We start from the raw sequence: 20,685 nt of genomic DNA, 5'->3' as shown, positions 1-20,685 counted from the left end.
TTAGGCAATTATCTGCGCGAGTGTTCTTTTCATGATAATGATAATTGTAGCCCTGTATCACTGTAGTGTTGGGTGAAAGCCTCCCCATGCCTTACAGTCACGGGGTTTCTTTGACCATACTTCACCACGCTGGGCAACGCAGATTTGTTTATGAAGTGGACGAGGTGGGGGGGGGAAGACTGGTTCGAATGTTACTTGTCGCTGATTTTAGCCACAGCCGAGAATCAAACTCAAGTCATGGGGGTTCAGCCTTCTTGAATGCTCGTGTACGTTGCTCATCAACAAAACCAAAGTACGATTCACTGCACTGCCCCCTGAGGCTCCCTGCAGAGCAATGCCAAAGCATTACGCTGCTTGGAGCGCCACTGAAATGAAAAGCTGCCGCGCACAATGCACGGGGTCAGTTTGACCAAAGCATGAAGCTTCACAAAACTGGCCTCCATAACTCCCCCTCCCCTCTCCTCCTATGGCTCCTCCTGCTCCTCCTCCTCCCTACCCCAACCAACATCCCTCCTCCCCTCTCTCCCCACCAACAAGCCCCCTGGCCACAAACAACCGCACGGCACCTCGATGGATGCGGAATTTTAATTCGGCAACTTGTCATGCGGCAGAGCGGAGCGATCGCTTGCGCCACACAGCCAGGCCACGCAGGGCCCAGCGTCTGTCTCTCCCCGGGGTCACGGAAGGCAGCCGCGGCTGGACGGATTACTGTCAAGCGTGTTGGATCTACGGGTATCTGGCACCGGGTTCTGGTCTCGCGCTTGCTTTGTCGAGGCTCTAAAAGGAATGCCGCAGCAAAGACGAATTCGCCCCCCCCCCTTCCCCTTTTGAGGTGTGCGCGATGGGCGTGGTGTGGGGTCGACGCCGGCGGAATGCCGAAGCTTTATTCAAAATCGTCCTCCTCTTGGAATTTGGCGTCGGGCAAATCGTTAAATGAACAACAGCTTGCGAATAATAGCAGCAGCAATACTGACACAATATTGGTCGACTTTTATTTATTTATTGAGATTGCCCGACGGCCACCTTCAGCCGATCAAAATAGCAGAAGCAATTTGTGAAAGGTTATTTTTTTTAACACGGGAAAATGTAACAAAAAAACTCATTTATATATTGCTTCCACTTCTCCGGCGCATATCGAATTGGTGCCGTTCAGACGGTCGCGTGGAACGTTGTTAACAAGCTAAAGGCGCAGCCATGCAATCGCTTGCTCATGCCACTGCTGGTGGAAGAGCCTCCATGAGAGGGAGCTCTAGAGGGGTAGTTGGCCTGCTCTTCCACGCTAACCAGACGCGTTGGAAGAGGTGGGAGTATGCACACTTCACGCCACCGCACGTGACCTGCTAATCCACCAAATGCCACTTCGAGATTTATCACTGCTGCGTGGACAAAGGGATGGTGGAGGGAGGAGGATTTTAGTGAACTTGCACCTATTTTAAAATCCCGCGCCTTGGAGGTGGAATCAAGCCGGTGACACCTGGATTGCAGATCCAGTGTGCTGCCTATTTACACCGCCTGTGGCAGCATCCGGAACATTATTAACGGCTGTGAATGAGCGGCTTTCTCTTTGGAACACACGGGACCTCGGCTATAGCTGCACATGTAGAGCCTCCCAGAATGCACCACCAGTTTTTTTAAAATCCCGCAACCAAAGTAAAAATGTTCTAATGTTTAAAAATCGCACCGTACATATTCCCCCATATGTTCCCTGCGCTGCGAAAAATAAAATGTGGGAGGTTAGAAGGACAGGCATGTCATCTTGTGATATGGGGATCACACAGGCGCACTGCAGGTGGGGTGCATTTTTTTTCGTGCCTTGTGACTGGCAACCTCTGCCCTACAAATGCAGATAAATGTGAGTCCCATTGCCACCGCGTACGGATGATCCCCACGATGTTCTGACAGCCGGCTTCTGAGCAATGATTAAAATTCACATCGGTGCACTGGCAATGCATTTGGGTAGCAATCATGACTTATTTCTTGCTGAGAGATCAAATAAATCCAGAGGGGGAAAAGGCTTTAAAAAAATAACCTCCTATGCTTCAGCAATAACGGTGGTGCAAGGACAGTGGGGAGGAGGAGGAATACATGGAAGGATTAACAAAAAATATCTGAAAGGGGACCACGTAATTGGGTTTATATGTTTGACCCGAGGCCCTTTGGTGGTTGAGAAATAGTCTAATTAAAATGTATAGCACTGGGAAAACAAAGTCATGTAGTCTTGGAGAAGTGAGCAGCAGATGGACAACGAGATTGGAGAGAGAAGGCAAATAAGAAACAGGTGCGAGCGGGGAAGCGTGTGCCTGGGCTACTTGGAAGCACTTTGAATAACGATTTCTTCACAAGCTGTGCAAGCTGCATTGGATATAGTTGCATCCACGGGCATCTTAACTCCCTCAACTACATTTTAATTGCAAAGCACATCACAGTTAAAGTCACAAAAATAAGGGCAAAGTGTGCGTGGTGGTGGCGGTGGTGGTGCAGCAGTTAGCGTGCTACACTTAGAACCCGGCGACCCGAGTTCAATTCCCGTTCGTAATCACCAACACCAGTGACAATTTACCTGTACGGGGCCTGGGCCCCCTCGAGTGTCCTTCACAGGTGCTACTCGCGAACAGAAACTTGCCCCGTAGGTATGTTAAGGCTATACGTGGGATCTTTGTCTTTTTGTATTTAAATGAAGCAAATATTGTGTTTATTGTCGTTCTGCATGTTTTGTGCAATGGGTGATGAGATCAAACCGGTCCTGAGCCTCCCCTTCCTCAACCTGCATTGTCCAGCGTGGTAAAGTCTGGTCAAACAAGCCCCATGATCGACACGGCCGGTGGAGACACTCATCCAGCAGTGGATTGCAATTATTATGTTCACTACTCACAATGCTCCGATACATGATAAGTGTATGTTTTGGCTAGATCGTGTAGGTACGATGTCAATTAGACCTAATGCACCCAACCAACACAGCCAAACAAAATAGCATCGTCACGTGGGCAAAAAAAACCGTGCCAAATTGTATTTATCTTCTTGGTTCTTTCGGTAAAGTCACGTAGAAGGGAACTAATAAAATAATAAAAATTAAACATAATAAAATAATTCTCACGACGTTTCGGCCACAACGCAAGCAGACGCTGTCTTTCCGACAGATCTGTTCTTCACCTGAGGACGGTTGCTTGCGTTGTGGCCGAAACGTCGCGAGAATTATTTTACTATGTTTTATTTTTATTATTTTATTATTTCCCTTCTACGTGACTTTACCGAAAGAACCAAGAAGATGAATCCCTGCAGTCACGAAAGCTTTTAAATCGAAAAATTGTATTTATTCTCATCACAACCGATTTGATGTTGAAAAATGTTGACGATGTTGCACGACAAATCGCTGGAGATGACTGCCAGCGTTGTCGCCAGGTGCTCGCGAGACATCCTGTGAGAGTGCACCTCCTGAATTGCTTCCTGTAAGCGATGCCCTCTTTACACCTCTGCACGGCTCAGCTAGATGGAGCAGCCATCGACGCTGCGTTAGCACTGCATACAAAGCCACGTGTTGATTAAAAAAAAACACTTGTGGGGTTGATGCAATACGGTGAATCAATTATATATATTTTTAAACTACACTAACGATGGTGTTAACGGCTATGACATTGATTTGCCAAAACGGAGCTTTATCAATGTGAAAAATCCAATTAAACGTCTTAATAATTTACCATTCACTTCTGTGCACATGGTAGCATCTAACCACTTAAAGCTTCATAAATAATACATGGAGAGCGTTGATATTCCACATTAACAGTTTTTAGAGCAATCAGTGATTTATGCAATTGTTGAACGTCACCGCCTGAAAGAGACCATTATTGTACTAAGTGCTATTGACGTCTTTTGTTTTTTTTCGGGAGCCATGTAGTACTTATGCATGATCTTGTTAGCTGAATGATAGCTTCTGAGAGCTATTACAAAGCTGGAGGGGCAATAATGACTTATCTTTTTTTTTTCAAATACATCAAAATAAATGCACTTTGATTGGAAAAATATGGTATTTTCAAGGCCAGAGAGATGAATAGACGACTCATAGTACTGAGCAGACACCGTTATGATCCTGGGCTCGGATCCAGGTTTCGATCGCCCAGCATTGAGTAAGAATCGGTATTATTTTTACGGACTGCTAATGTTACATTTAGGCAAATGGAGCAGACACAACTGTACAAAGGAGATAAGAAACAATGCAAACGAGAGTGTCAACGAGACCAAAAATAAATAGCACATTCTTGAATGGAATTGCAGCGCTGCATAACGAAGATCAATGGAATCGCCGAGGACATTAATCGTTACACCCATACTATGTAATCGTAACGTATGTACACTGTATGTATGTTTAACTTCTATCGCACCATACGTAGCCAACCGTGTTAATCGGAGGTGCATTGGGAAGGACTACATGTGCCTTTGGTTCATAACTCATTACAATTGGGTGTCCTCTGTGTATCCTATTTAGAGCAAAACAAGATTCATTCCTCTCTTTTGCAAGAGAGGCCTGGGACCTCGTTGCTTGATTCTTTTTTTTTCCCATGTTGTTCTTGTCCAATTTTAGTGACAGATAATTTTTCAGATTCGGGATGAGAACTACAACACCAGGACCCCTCGGAATATCTCGTGACCAAGATTACGCCTTCGTTATTGTCCACCGCCAGCGTAATGCGCAGTTTGGTAATTCCCTGTAGAAATTACGGGAAGACCCAGGCATTGCTGTTGACTCGGCGCAAACTGGATCGGTGGCAAGAGCACCGAAAGCGTTGCTATCCATCATCGCAGCTGGTCAGTGCCACGTTCATTACACTGGTCAACAAAAAAACACATTTTTTTTCTGGCCTGAATTTCAGAGTGCTGATTCCAAATCTGATCTCAGATCTGCTCTATCACATCTCATTTTTATGCTATCGGCATACCCCATTTTCATTGATTTTACCCGAAATTAACTCTGTCACTTATGATTGCAAGTTGTTGCGAGTCAGTGACTGCTTTAGTATTAAAATATGGTGCTGAATCTTTAGGATAGTGTGTTTATAATATCATTTTATGTAGATATCCACATTTATTTAATATTTGTCTTCTGCAGCTTTTATTGAAAATGCAATATTTGATATCTCAGAAACCTGATGGGATAGCACCCCAAAATTGCCTTAATACCGTTGGAATACCTTATGCCAGAAAAAGTGTCTTGACCAGTGTTATTTTGATTATTTGGCTGCCATAAATTGGCACGTGACCAGCCACTTCGTTGAGCCATCATTTGTGGCCAGGTGGCTTCTACAAAAGAAGCTAATAGCTGTCAGCTTTACTTGGTAAAGTAAAATCTTTTTTTATCATCTTCATGGAAGAATTTGTTTACCTTTCCGAAACTATACACTCTTACGGTGTTCTTTGTTTTGTTTGTTGTTGTAACTTGCCCCGACTGGACATCTGTGAAAAATAACTTCATAGCTCATCGGATTCCTCCAGTATAAATACACATTCTGATTCTGATAAAGGGGAAATGAGAACTTATTCACATAATGCTCGCCAAACGTCCCTGATGTGAAGCTGCTCCCAAACTACTGGACTGGTTGCGGTGATCAATATCTCATTGAACAGGACATTGCTTCATTGCAAAGAGACCCGTATGTCCAATACATTGACCCAAACAAGACAAACGTCCAAAAATAATACAAATAAGCACTTAAGGTGAACTAAGAAGTGGCCATGATAGCTGTGAACCCCACATTTTTATGGGTGGCATGGCCAACTATTTTAGCTTTATTACAAGCGCGTGAGCAGTAAAAATCTGTACATCACCGATAGTTGATCAGCAAGTCGTCTGTGTGTGATGAGGTTAAAGGGTTGGTTCTCACACCTCTTCCAATATGTCTGGGCGGTATGGAAAAGTAGTACAAGATACACTTTAGAGGGGATCTCTCTAGAGCCCTCTAGCGAGCCCGCCACTCGTGGAGGCCCTTTTAATACTCTTAGGTTTTTTCGGTAAAGTCATGTAGGTAAAAATAAGTACATAATAAATAAATAATTGACATAATAATATAAATACAATTATAAATCACGACGTTTCGGAGGCAACACAAGTCTCCGTCATCAGGTGGGACCGTCACAGCTAGATTTACTAGTAAATTAACGATTATTATTACCTAGCAATGTGAGGACATTTCAAGAGACTTGCTCCAACCAAAATGGTAAATAAATTATAAGACCATTAAGACAATTTACATGTGAGTATGTTGTATAACCTCACAATAATCAAAGCCAACAATAGTTTTTGTCATTACCATAAATAAGTTTCAAAAAGCATTTCAGTAGTTGTAAATATAGCTGTGACGGTCCCACCTGATGACGGAGACTTGTGTTGCCTCCGAAACGTCGTGATTTATCATTGTATTTCTATTATTTTTTATATTATTGTATTTATATTTATTTATTTTTACCTACGTGAATTTACCGAAAAAACCTAAGAGTATGAATCCTTGCAGTCACGAAAGCTTCAAATCTAGCCCTTCTAATAGAAGCGACGTGAGCAGAAAATCGCAGGGCTGCACATTTTACATGAATGTTTACTGTCATCACAGATACGGCCCTTGAATATCACCCGTTTCAATGGCCCTCTACAACTCACGACAGCCGCCTTCACAAACGTCAACGCGTTTTCCGCTGCGAACCCAAACGGCCGTGGAATTTGCGCACAGATGTCGGGATGTCATTTCGCGGCGAGCCATTTCAAACGAACGGGAGACTCGCCAACGCTATCGTTATGTCAAACTTTTTTTCTCTCCACGCTCATCCTTTCATTCTTTTCCCCGTGACACTCCACGAGGTTGCAGTAATGTCCGCAAAAAGAATAATTGTTTTAAAAATAGCCATCGCCCATTTCATTCACCGCGTGCGCAGTCACCGAGCCGTTCCGATGGCGTTCTCGGTGGCCATGTGCAGCTCTCGGAGACCTCCTCTGAACGTCAGTCAGTGGGCAGTCATCAACAATACGCGACATTGTTTGTCTAGAACAGCAGTCTTCATTGCAAGGCCCGTGACCCCTGGTAGCCTTTAGTGCGGCCCCCGACAATACACAACACGTGACAACACCCCCCATCATCATCTTCGTGCTGCTGTCAAACTCCCAATGGTATTAAACGTGCGGCGGCGCTCACACCGATGATGTCTTATCGGCAAAAATGCCCCCCCTCTGAAAATGAGTGAATAACACTGCTCTAGAGCCACAGCTGTACGTTGAACTTCTGTCGCACCATACGTAGCGAATCGTGCTAATCGGAGGTGTGGAGGAAGAACAACAAACTTTAGCACAAAAATCAGTGAAGAAATGAGTTTCCAATCTAAATTTAAAAGTGCATCGCTCTAGTGGCTTCCAGATGGCCGCAGAAGTGCATCATGTGAAAGCGCGCGATGCTGTGACCATCTTTGTTCGATGGCTGAGCCAAGAGCCGCTGCTGTTGCGAGGATGATCGGAGTTCGCGTGACGATTTGTGCTCCTCGACGAGATCGGCAAACTACCGTGATTCATTTGTGAGCAAGCGCTTTGTGTGTAACCAGTGCGATCGCATCACGTGTTCTGCACTGCGGGTTGTCACGACGACTCCAACGGTGGAGGTAGCCCGCACAGAGACGTTGCCCTGTCCGGAACCTGTTCGGCAAGGCCCATTGAATGAGCGCTTTGTAAAACGCTTCTTGAATATCTTGACGGCAAGGTGGCTCTATGCCTTCGTTGGTTCTTGCGGGCGTATAGCGTCACGAGCATTGCAGTTCGTGAAGTTGCGATGATTCTAAGATGTATGGGCAGGCCGGAGTTCGTTGAGTTTCTGCGGGCAGATCTTTCAAGCAATCTTTATTCGTACCTCAAGCACATCGTAGCGTCAAAAAAATTAAAACAGGCCGATAAAAAAAAATGCGACCTGCAATCGCAAAGTTACGTGGAAATTTTATAATTCGTAAGTTCGTAAAAAATAAATGTCACGGAAAGTCGACTGGTGGTGACAGCCGTTGGCACGACAGCCCCTAGCACTCGGAGGAATCCGTCTCCCGTGGTCGTGCCGTGCGAGACTTTGTAACGGTGGCTTTCGCGGATTCAGAGCTACGAACGCTGTCATCGGAAACCCCGCACAGCGACCGTGGCCGCAAAATAACACCGGAGAACACTGCCAACGCTCGTCCCTTCTAATCTCTCGATGGTGGGATGGAAGGCCTCCCCCCCTCGCACCAGGCTAAACAACTTAGATTCAGTTTCAGAATCTTCACAGCCATTCGCAGCAGCAGCAAGAAAAAGAAGAAAGGGAGAAAAAGATTGTATCATGAAAACATTGTGTATTTTGGCGTCAAGCCACCGCTCGTCGCAAAGCACACGACAGCCGCAGCGCGCAGACGAACACCCCTCGTGATCGCGCAGCGTTCAACTTTGTAGGATGTCAGTTGGCGATCCAGAGTCATGACAGCTATTCTCGAGAGGGCAGCCTTTCCGTGGCTGAGTTTCCTCGGATGATGACCGGGGCCTTGATAGACACAGTGCGCCGCCACCGCAACGAGCATTGCGCGTGTGTGTGTGTACACACGGAGATGTTTGCCAATCCTTCTCACTGTGATATCTGAGTATATGATCGGCACACAGAATGGAATTTCTCGCGGGGCATTCGCTGGAAAATATGCTTGGGGAATTTGAGATAGGATTGCAGCAAAAAGAATCCTGTTTGGTGATGGAAGGTTGATGTGACCCTCGGAAAAATGTACAGGGTGGCCCAAAATTTAGAAAAAATGGGGTTATTACATTTATTTTAGCGCTGGGGTTAAATAATTTTAATTGTTTATTCTTTAAGTTAATATTTTATCTGTTGTCATTATTTATATATGTATTTCTCTTCTTCTCGGGGGGTCGCCTCCAATCCGTTGGTTTACAAAACTCGACCATGAGCCCGGAATGAATTGAGACAAAACATAATTGACGAATGTTCGAAGATTACACCCTGTAATCTTAAAGAAAAGTCCTCAATTAATTTTAAAAAAGAGGTCATGCATGCGCGAATGTTAACGGCAGTCAATTTAAACATTAGCTGAATAAAATTAAATAACTCTACGTGATTTGTTACGATAAATATAATCTACGTCCTGACTTTTGGCCCACCATGTATATATATATACACGGCACATAAAAAACGGCCAGTGCGCAACTGCCAATACAGTCACTGAATTTCTTTTTCGAGTGAAGGTGAAATGCCCAGGAATAGAATGTGTCTGTCGGAGCTGGACGTCTCCTGGGGAGATGGAGCGATGAAATCAGTTCATGTTGCAGGTGTGGCTGGGCGGATTATTGCATCGCAGAATTGTGAGAGGTGGCGGTAGCAACCTGTGAACGCCTTAATCCAGCTGTGGATTGACAACGGCTGGTGATTATGATGTTGAAATGCAGCTGCTGTAGTAGTAATAAAAATAAAGTAGCTGATGGAACGCCCCCAATCCCCCCGCCCCCCTAACACGTATTGAAATAGCATACTCTACTTGCCTAAAAAGCGAAGACACGTGCCAGGCAAACATGCGTTTGCTTGACACGATTACAGTCATTTGTAACACCTGCCGCTGCATTCTTTTATCCGTTCGTCTGTAGAGTGCACAGATGCGACTGTTGTGATAAACACAGCAACCCCAGGCCTAGAGCCAGCAGAATCTTCACGCTCCATCCCGATTTTCGCTGCTAAGTCAAAAAGGATCAGTTTCGCCTCCTGGAAATGTGTTTACAAACTCTTTGGCGTCTCTCCACGGTGAAGAGATGGCCCACGTGGCCACCTGCTCTAGCTGGACGCCTGTCAAAAAAAGAGCTTTGTCGCTCTTTGGATTCCTCCAGTAGAAATAAATATTCTGATATTCTGATTCTGCGAGGTCTCAGCATGAGTTCAGGTATCACTCGCAGCTGACGTCGTCATTTCCGGGAATGGAACTCAGGGTGCAGAGCGCAGTGCGTGAATTACTGCGAGCAACGTTTGAAAGCCAATCAGCTGACGGAATAAAGATGCCCGTTTATGAACGTGGAGACAGAACGAGGGTCCAGCTCGTCTAATATCTCACGTTTGTTATTTTTTCCCAAAAACGATGTTCTCTATTGTTAGCGTTCGCTAAAGTACAGCACCCTCCGAGTGATATTCCCCTTAAAAACTACCACAATTAACTTGCTCTTGATTTGAAGCTTTCGTGACTGCAGGAATCCATACTCTTTGGTTATTTCGGTAAAGTCGCGTAGTTAGAAATAAAACAAATCACGACGCTTCGATCACAACACAGGCAGTCTGATGACGACCGCTTATGTTGCGATCGAAACGTCTTGATTTGTTTAATTTTATTTCTAACCACGTGACTTTACCGAAAGAACCAAAGAGTAATTAACTTGCTGTCACACCTTTTCCCTGATCGAGAGCTAAATGCTTCAAGGAAATTATTATTAGCTTTTGGCACCCTAGGCGGTGGTCAATACACCTTATTCAGGCCAACGGCTCAATGAGCCACCAGTTTAGGGTTTCCCAGCTGCCCTGGTTTTCCCAGGATGGATCGTCATCTCTCTGAGGGAGTTCTCTAAGCAACACGCACTGTGCTGGTGAAGTATAGTCATTGAGGGCTGGGTGACGGAGCCACTCAGGAGACGGATTCATATACAGATATGTTTTGAGTACATTCCATTATACTATGAGACCTCCTTTACCAGTGGCAAAATATAGTAATAGGTTTTTACCCTTTCAACTGGTACAAAAACTGACACCTTTATACAATGCATCATGTTTGCAATAACCACAACACAAGCAGTCAAAATGCAAACAAAATGAAACAACTCTGATGATGATAATGATATGCACTGTCCTTGAAGTTGATTGGTCCACACCCGAGACAGCTTTTCTTAGAGCCTAGTCTCCATTGGTGTTGGACCAGATGACGCCAAAGGGATGACGCCAAAAGGCCTTTTGGCGTCATCTAGTCCAACACCAATGGAGACTAGGCTCTAAGAAAAGACTCGGCTCTAAGAAAAGCTGTCTCGGGTGTGAACCAATCAATTTCAAGGACAGTGCATATCATTATCATCATCAGAGTTGTTTCTTTTTGTTTGCATTTTGACTGCTTGTGTTGTGGTTATTGCAAACATGATGCCTTGTATAAAGGTGTCAGTTTTTGTACCAGTTGAAAGGGTAAAACCCTATTACTATACATTCCATTAATTGTTTCATGTTTTACGTTGCGTGCTTGGCTTTACACCGAAGGCCTACATAATGTAGGGCGTTCCTTTGTTTTGTTCTCAGCTTGTATTGGCAATGTTGTTGTGATGGAAAAGAAAACAACATTACTAAACCGTTGTCAGCTTTTGGCTGAATGCCCCGTCCAAGCATCGACTGCTGTGCGTTCGCCGCTTTTGACACGAAGCCACGGGACTTCGTCCAGCCACGGTTTGTGCAGAGCTTGTCCAAAGTAGCCTATGAGCCGAGGGGGTTGACCGGTACCACATTGGGTGACAAATGCTACCAGGGTCCAACATAAGCAGTGTCCATTATCAGCTTAAATACCATATTCTTGGTTCTTTCGGTGAAATTACGTAGAAGAGAAATAATAAAATAATAAAAATATAAAACAACAAAAAATTCACGACGTTTCGAAAATTCTTGCTGTGGATTTCACACCTGATGATGATTGCTTGTGTTGCAGTCGAAACGGCGTGATAATTTTTATTGTTTTATATTTTTCTTATTTTATTATTTCCCTTCTACGTGACTTTACCGAGCGAACCAAGAATATGAATCCCTGCAGTCACGAAAGCTTTAAATAAAAGCTTAAATACTGTTTCTACACGCAACTTTCTCTTCGCGTTCTTATCGCGTTATTTTTCTTCCAAAAACACGACGTTCTCTACCAATTGTACAACGGTTGCCCTTCTTTAATGAATCATGTCTCGTGCAAAGCTACCACGGGATATTAAAAAAAAGAATCCTTCAAGATAGTAATAATTTGCATGTACCACTCTACGTGGTGCCGATAAGATAATTGTGGGCTAATAGCTCAGGGACCAAAGCCACGATCTCTCCTTCTCTTGGGCAGGAAGATTAGTAAAGCATTGGCAGTGTTGTGTGTGCGTGTCTGTGCGTGTGATACCAGGTCAACCCCCACCCGTTGATGTGTGTGTTCAGGTTATACGGGGGATATTTGTCTTTTGTGATTTATGTTAGTGTAGCAGTTAGTGCGCTGCGCTACGAACCTGACGAGCCAAGTTCGATTCCCGCCCACGATCGGTCCTCCCCTAGGTCGACTCAGCCTCAAATGAGTACTTGGTGAGGTGTGTAAAACATCACCACAAGGGAGACAAAGGTGACCGGGCGTGGTGTTGGCCACCCACCCCCTCGTATGCTGTACTGGCCTTCATAGGTGCTCACCAACAGCGCTTGCCCCAGCAGTCTGTTCAAGCTCTACGGAGGGAAATTTGTCTTTTGCGGTTTGTGGAACTTTTGGAAAGCTATGCAGTCAAACCTCGTGCACTCGCATTCATTTGGAGAAGAGCCTTTTCGGTTATGGGGGAATGTCTGATGTACCTTAAGTAATAACATGTAATCATACGCAATGAAACTTACTGAATGCAAAGTAACAATTTGAGAACTATTTACATTGTAGTATTTGCATTTCACTGACGCCAAACAAACACAAAAAATCACTGCTTTAGGCTTTCAATCCCGAGTCACTTTACCATCGCCACGAAGCAGCGGTGAAAGAATAATTATTATAATATAGTCATATTTTATTATCGTTATAAAACTCGAGGTGCAAGGTGGATTTACTCACGCGTGATGAACAGTATTCTGTGTTCCGGCTGGAGCTTTATTGGGGTGAGTTTCTCACGGTAGCCATCTGTCTGGCTTACCGTGCATTCTGGCCTTACTTGAGTCCGGCTCTGAGAGGTTTTACCTGAAGCCGAACTTTCTCCTGGGAAAAAGCCGCTCCATGGAGGATAATTTAACCACGCTCCGTTCCTGGTTGTGTGTGCTGCACCAGCGCTGTTCTTGCGATCTGTTTCGCTTGGGTGCCTGCATTTTTTGCCAAGCAGCCCGAGGCATTCATGTTGGAAATTGTATGGTTGCGTGTTTGCTTATTTTGCTTTCAAAACGCGTGAACGGCACGGTTGTTAGCGCCCATGCCTTCAAACGCGTGGCCCCTAATGTCTTTCCTCTCCGCACGTTATTTGAACCTCATGGCTGTATCCTGGGGTACCATAATACCCCGGCTCTCGCATCATGTCCGTGATGCAATCATTTTTAATCTATTGATGGTCGGCGATGCGGTAATCGACTCATCTCGACGAGCTGTACACGATGCACTGCTACGGTGCGTACGAGCGTTCAGGGTTTCGGCGCAATCATCCTCGCTGCGTCTCGACATCGCGGAGTGTGGCACTGATTTCGGATTGATCGGTACCCCAGTCGCGGAGTGAAGTACACCCCTGGAAAAATAGTGTCCCAGAAATTAAATATTTAATTGCCTCGGCCAGTTTGTATTATTTGGTACCCCGGGGTCCCGCCATAAGGATAATTTGTCAGAGAGACGGAAAAAAATTCTAAAACTAAAACAAATCTTCTTTTCCTCTCGCCGCATACCACGGTCGCACGTCCGGCCATCTGACACGAGTTTGAAGCTCCGTTCTTGACAAAACAACAATTCTCGACAAATGAATTTTGGGCACATCATACTGGCCTGACAGGCGTGAGCGTGGGTCTTTTTAAAGTGACTTTCACTGCATTCAGGTCACTTGGGCACTGTGGCGACAATAAATAAATGTGCTCAAAATGTGTTTATCTCATCATTAACAAGAACTCGAACTCGTGGCGGACAGCCTGGAACATGCAGCCTCGTGGCACATTTCCACGACCATTAGAACGCAGACTCATGCCGCACTGGGCTGTTCCATCAATGGCCTGGGGCCTGGCTCGTGTCTTTATCGCGATGCTCCTCGAGCCGCACAGCTCCGCTCCCTTCTCTTCGCCGCGGCACAAGTCAACAGGTGCGTTAAATTTCGATTTAAAGCTTTCGTGGCTGCAGGGATTCATCTTCTTGGTTCTTTCGTTAAAGTGACGTAGAAGGGAAATAATAAAATAATAAAAATAAAACATCATAAAATAATTCTCACGACGTTTCGGCCACAACGCAAGCAAAAACAGACCTGTTTTTCAGCTGAGGACGGCTGCTTGCGTTGTGGCCGAAACGTCGTGAGAATTGTTTTATTATGTTGTATTTTTATTATTTTATTATTTCCCTTCTACGTGACTTTACCGAAAGAACCAAGAAGATTAACAGGTGCGTTCGGCTAGTTTACGCAACCAGAAGCTGAAATCTATTGTTTAAGTTGACCTAAGCAGTGGAGAGGGTGGGGAGTGGTGGGGGAGTGGTGGGGGAGTTGCCCTTGACCGCGTGTCTTCCCCGTTGATGCCACGTTGTAGGGACTGATTCCAGAGGTGACTCAGGTGAAGGCCTCTGGCTCCCCCAGGAAAGGGAGCCACGGGGCCCAGTTACGGCAGGCCTCACGGCCCAGTTGGTGGCGGCTTGACCTGGTAAGGTCACCGAGGAAATCTAGGCCTGGCCTACTCGTGTCCCATTGGTTATGGGGACGTGTTTGGCACGGGGAGGTATTTAAAAAGTTTAGTTTTGCACTTATTGACATACTTACAAAGTACGTGTTTTTCTTACAACGAGTCATTAAACGAATACAGGAAAGTAATTGAATGCCAGTTTAAATTTGTATTTATATTTCTCCCAACAGTGGTAACGTATCTGTCCCGATACTTGGTGCCGTACAGCTCTCCCGTGCGTCGTTTGCCTGCACCGAGTGTTGCTCCACACAGTGTCTGACGCTTTGCCCCACAAATCTTTATCGAGGCAGCTCCCTCTCTTGCTGCTTTGCCAGCCACGCTCATCGAACGCGAGCTACCGAGGCAGCAGCAGCAGCAATCTCGAGTCCTTTGGAACGGGGAATGGAATTAATGGGAAGAGGGAGTGGGAAACGTGGCATTAATACAACCCCCACACGCTCAGGTACGGCTTGCCGTTCAATTCCCGCGCACATTTACGAGCTCGGAATAGGCCTCTGTGGGCCATTCGGGTGTAATTGGTAATTATGGAGAATCTCAATGGCAGGTATGGGAGACCAGAACTCCCTTAGAGTCGTCAACACTGCTCCTCTGTCTGGAATGGAACAACCGCTCCGAGGCTGTGCCGCGAAACTACTGAAACGCCGCAATACACAAAGGCCTCAATGCATGAATACCTCGACACGCAATCTGTGCACTGTGCAGTGATATCGGCGCGCGTATCAATGCAGGCGATGTGGTCAAAACAAAAAACTTCTGAGTATTTTTCGATATTTTTTTGTGTCTGCTGCTGTTCACCAATGTCATCCCAGGCGTGCTATCGGCTTCACGTCACGTTGCAGGGAATCCATTCGGGAGTCGTTTTGACAAAGAGTTGAGCCGCTCGTTATCTGCTACCACCATTTCATCGCCGTTGTTTGCCCGTCGGCCACCATCGCTCCTCCGTGATGACTCCCGCCCAAGCCCTCTCGCTCGCTCTCCTCGACGGTCAATACTATCTCTCGATGATTGGTTCCTCGTTCCCCGATCCACGTTGTTCCTCTTCCTGCCTCTCCGTCTCATTCCAACCTTCCCACCTTTAACCACCGTCGCTCGCTTTTGTATGCACCTTTCAGCCTCCGTTACGTTGTCTTTAGCAGCGTCCGTGTGTTTTCTGGTCCCCCCCCCCCCCCCACACACACACCAGATCTGTATCTCACAGAGCAGGGTTGTAACGAAATGATTGAAGACTTCATTTCTCCCTGAGGCGCATGGGTGGGTGTATATTGATTTTCGTGATCAAATCGTTCTCGGGGAAAGTATCCCAACCCGCACCTGTTCGCCTCTGCGTTAAGGTGAATGATCCCGATTTGTTTCGAGAAAAAGAAATTGTACTTGCCGTGATCTTGTCAAGAGTTAAATCCTCGTGAGAAAAAAAAAAAGGTTGGGCGGCGTTTCATAACTCGATCTCCAACAGAAAGCCAATCAAGGTCAATTAGGAATGAATAATCTATTTAATTAATCTTAGTGTCTGTCAGCTGTGATTACTGATTAATTATTACTCACACAAAATCCGCATAAGTGTCCCATTGCTACCCAGAATTAATGAAATAATTCCCATCATTATGGTGGAAAGAGAATTAGGCTCAGACATGTAATGCCGAACACAAGTAGATTCACAATGCCGTCTCTTTAAACCGCACAGCACTTGTGCCGCTATGGGTGGAGATGGGGGTGGAGGGAAAACAGCTTAGCGTGGCAATTAAAAATACTAATTACATCCCAATCGCGCTCGGTGCAAAGAATGTCCATGTGCCTTTCACAGTGCATCAACGTAAAGCAAGTCGGGTTGATTGATGATCCAGCACTCACTCATTCACTGCAGTCGCTCGCTCCACCAGTGGCCAGCCACCTCACCTCATTATCACTCGTCTATTGCTACTACCGTGGTTAACCCTTGCTATGAACGCCACTTGTCGATGCCTCCACCCAGTGCGGACTGATTGTTTCGTCTCGTCCGTGCTCTGCTCTACCACCACACTGCAGGTCACAACTCACGCTCACTCACTCAATCATCACACGGTGGCGAGATGTTAACCACCTCGCCTGGTATACAGGAGGTCTGGGTTCGATCCCGACCCTGATGCCTGTATATTTGGAGTTTGCATGGTGTCCCCGTGGCCGCGTGGATTTTTCTCCAAGGTTCTCTCGTTTTCCTTCCACATTTAGAAACGTGCGTTTCGAAATATTTTCCACACGACGATAAGCTACTTCGGTGAGCTGTCATCTGTGGTCAGGTCACTTCTGAAAGAGAGCTACGTAGCTCAGTGGGAAACTTACTTGGTAAAATAGCAGTAGTAAATGTGAAGTTTAAACAACCTACACTGCAGGTCACAACAACTGTCACCCACTCTACCACCACGCTGCAGCTCACAGCACTGATTCTCTCCTCGTGCTGCTCCACTTTATAATTCCCTGGCGCAGTCTTCCCCCGTCCCCCACCCCCCCAGAGTTCTTATAACCTTTTTAAATAAAAATACAAATACAAATTAACTTTTCTATTTTTTGCACAATCATTAGGTGCGATGCTGGCTGCTGGGTCATCTAGGGACTTTAGGCCTGTGCTCAGTAACTAATATTATATTTATAATTCTAAATAATTAATAAGACAAGCAAGTGAAATCATGTCATGAGCAGTTGCTGGGTGGATCATTACATTGCATGAGCATGACAGTTGGCCGTGACTTAGGGAGGCCTTAATCCAGCATTGAATTTATCAACGTGCGTATAGAGCAGGCATGTCCAAAGTCCGGCTAATAACGGCCCGCGGGCAGATTTCATACGGCCCGCAGCTTCGGTCTTATAATGTGTTATTTATGGCTCATGGAAATTTAAGGTATTCTATACAGTTTGTTAAATGTTATCTGACTGAATGAAAGGCAGAATTTCGTTTTTAGAGTTGTTCCCGTCTGCCTGAGTGGCTTATATTTGGTAACATTGTCATTTGAAAAACAAAGGTAATTGTGACAATGAAAATTGTTTTATAACAGTGTGTATTTCCACGTAACTTTTGTGGTTAAAACAATGTCAAAAGGAACTATTGGCCCCCGGGCATCTTTACTTTATCAAATGTGGCCCTCTTTGCAAAAAGTTTGGACACCCCTGGTTTAGAGTATTTGGCTGCAGTAGATTTCCACATGAAAGGCCACTTCGTTGAGCAATCATTTGCGATAGCCACGTCGCTTCTGAAAAGGAGCTTAATAGCTCGGTGGGCCTTACCTGGTGAAATATAAATACAATTGTGTACAGTGTGTATAGTCAGTTTAACACGTCGGCTTTCGTGCTCAATATCCATAATAAAGTGTTTTTGTTAGATCGCATGAATATAACAAGGCTCACACATTTATTCCTCTATTTAAGACCAAAACAGGAAGATTTTTTCACAATTCTGGCTACCGCCTGATGAAGCTGGTTGTTGTAATCGCCAGCGAAACTTCGTATTCGAATTGTAAATGTTGTTTTTTGCTCTCCAACGCACCGGTGTGCTGGAGCAGTAACTAATTGCCACGTTTTGTTTACGTGACAAACCTTACTAATTGGCTCTGTCGGGTGGTGGTGGAGGGTTATTGACGACATATTTATATTTCCACGATGTAACCCAAAAATAAAAAAATAAAAAATAGTTTTAGTTTAGTTCCAAATTGACCAAAGCTGTTGATGATAACGACAATGACAAGTCAAGCACGTTCCCTGCTCTTAAAGCCACATCGCACCGTGCTGCCGAGTGTCAAGCGACGCCGAACGTGACGATACAAAAACACGAATCGCACCCCAATATGCAGCTGTCGCCAGCGGTGTCGCGAGCGAGAAATTGCAGGCCTGCGCCTTTAGCTTGCGGTCGTCACGAAATAACAACCCGTGTGCCTTTCAGCGGGCGCAACACTCTGCCAGAGAAAGCCGCCGCGTTTTTCAAAGTGCATGACCGCGGAAAGTTAAATCACATTTAGATACCAGTTGACCCCTTGACCTTTGCAGCTGCTCGCTCGTAGTTAATTTTTTTTACGCGAGCCGCTCGGTCATGCGACGCTTGGGGAACTCACTCATTCACTGCTGGGGGCATTCTACTGGGTCACGCTCTGCGAGCCATTCGGTGATCAAGCGTGGCAATGCAACGACTGTTGACAGCTTCATTGTTTTCAGAAGGCCCTTTGCGGTACTGCCAGGTGGTCCAGAGCAGGGTTATCCACAACTCGATTGTGTAGCCGCGACCCTCTCGTACAAGACAATACGTACTGCACAACACAACGCAGGCTGGATTCCGTATGATGTCTGAAGAATGGATTGGGAACGCGTTTGCGTGAGCAACCACCGATGAGGAGATGGAGCGATGAAGTCGGCTCGGGGTGCAGGTGACCAGGTGGATGGCTACGTCAACAGATTGCGAGGCTTTCACCCAGCAGTGGATTGACCATGGCTGATGATGATGATGATAGCGCCTAAATGTGATCACTTCTCAAGGCGCTGTAAATAAATTGTGGGTATAGCTACTTCATAGAAAAAGATACAATGTGTCACAGGCTGAGGAAAGGAAGAGTTTTGAGCCTGGACTTGAACAGTGGAGGCAGCAGAGGAGGGTGAGCAACCACCTTGCCTCTCTGTAAAGCATGGAAGCCATTCGTTTTCACAATATTTAATCTCCTGTTGAAAAGCAAATACCTCATACTCTTTGGTTCTTTCGGTAAAGTCACGTAGGTGAAAATAAAATAACAACTAAATCACGACGTTTCGGAGGCAACACAAGCTTCCGTTTCAGGTGGGACAACCACAGCAAAACAAAATAACTGTAGTAAAAAATTTAACCTACGTGACTTTACCGAAAGAACCAAAGAGTATGAATCCTTGCAGTCACGAAAACTTCAAATCTAGAAGCAAATACCTCATTCGTTAATTGTGAAATATTCCAGAAGGACCTTGAACTGAAGATAGATTTTAGTTTTATATTTTGTTTTGTTGTTGCGGCTATACTTAGGCACCTCGGATCTCACTTAAAAAAAAATAGCCAGGTAACTGGCTAAAACAGTACCACCTCCGATTATCACGGTCGGCTACGTGTGGTGCGAAAGAAGTTCAACATGCACACATACATCTGTGTAACAAATCGAATGCAAGACTCAAGTGAGAAGTGCATTAGCGGTCAGTTGGGGTATCTATAGATGTACCACGTGACACACGGTGCAGGTGTGCACTCCACGGAAATCATACTGGACTGTCCAGATGTGCGCTTGATTTAATAAGTGACATTATCTAACCAGGTGTGTGTGTGTGTGTTCAATTTAAAGCGAGTGTCATTCCATGCATCCTAGCACAGTGTATCTTTGTGACTTCACCAATTTACCTCATCTCAAAGAAAAATTAAATCATTACTTGATGCATGCTTTTGATGATTGCTTTTGATGACTGCAAGTCCCACGTGATGACAAAAACAGCAGCTGATTCAAATTAAGATTGAGATCGTGCGTGCGTGTGTCCTGTATGATTAGTGATGATTATTTGAACCGGTCTTCGTCCTCTCCTAGGTCGACTCAGCTTCAAATGAGTACCTGGTGTGGTGTGTAAACATCACCACTGAGGAGACAAAGGCGGCCGGCCTTCATACGTGATAGCTCCCAGCACTTGCCCCAACAGTCTGTTCAGATTATATGGGCGATCTTTTTATTTGTTCCGCATGATGTGGAGAGTGCATATTCCAATTACGAGAAATGCCCTGTGTGTTTACGTACGTGTACACGTATGTTCCCCTGCGAGGGAGAGTGCCAATTAAAATTAAAGACGAGCATACAAATAAAATATGCATTGTTAAGGACGAGGGACGAGTAAATGGTGAGGACACGTGTGCAGGATGGAGGAGAGCAGGTTACGGAGACAGGCAATGGCACGACACCCAGAGTTCAGTGAGCAGGGCTGAGAGACACCCACTATATTCTGAGAGGGGGAAAAAAATCCTGCAATTTTTGAGTCCCTAGTTTTTCTGCCTTCGACAAGGTGATCGATGCAGATGAGGGAACATTTCCATACACGG

The 20,685-nt window shown here is 45.4% G+C and overlaps 1 protein-coding gene across 6 annotated transcripts in view; it reads left to right on the top strand.

Annotated features, from left to right (window-relative positions):
* The window catches only part of GRM8 (glutamate metabotropic receptor 8), a 120,256-nt gene that overhangs the window by 93,633 nt on the left and 5,938 nt on the right, over positions 1 to 20,685 (top strand). The gene's annotated exons all lie outside the window — the stretch shown is intronic.

Source organism: Lethenteron reissneri, chromosome 30, assembly GCF_015708825.2.
Source record: "Lethenteron reissneri isolate LAM-NWPU_2019-01 chromosome 30, ASM1570882v1, whole genome shotgun sequence".
Taxonomy (NCBI): Eukaryota; Metazoa; Chordata; class Hyperoartia; order Petromyzontiformes; family Petromyzontidae; genus Lethenteron; species Lethenteron reissneri.
The sequence above is the reverse complement of the archived record's forward strand: the minus strand, read 5'-3'. Positions and strand labels throughout refer to the sequence as shown.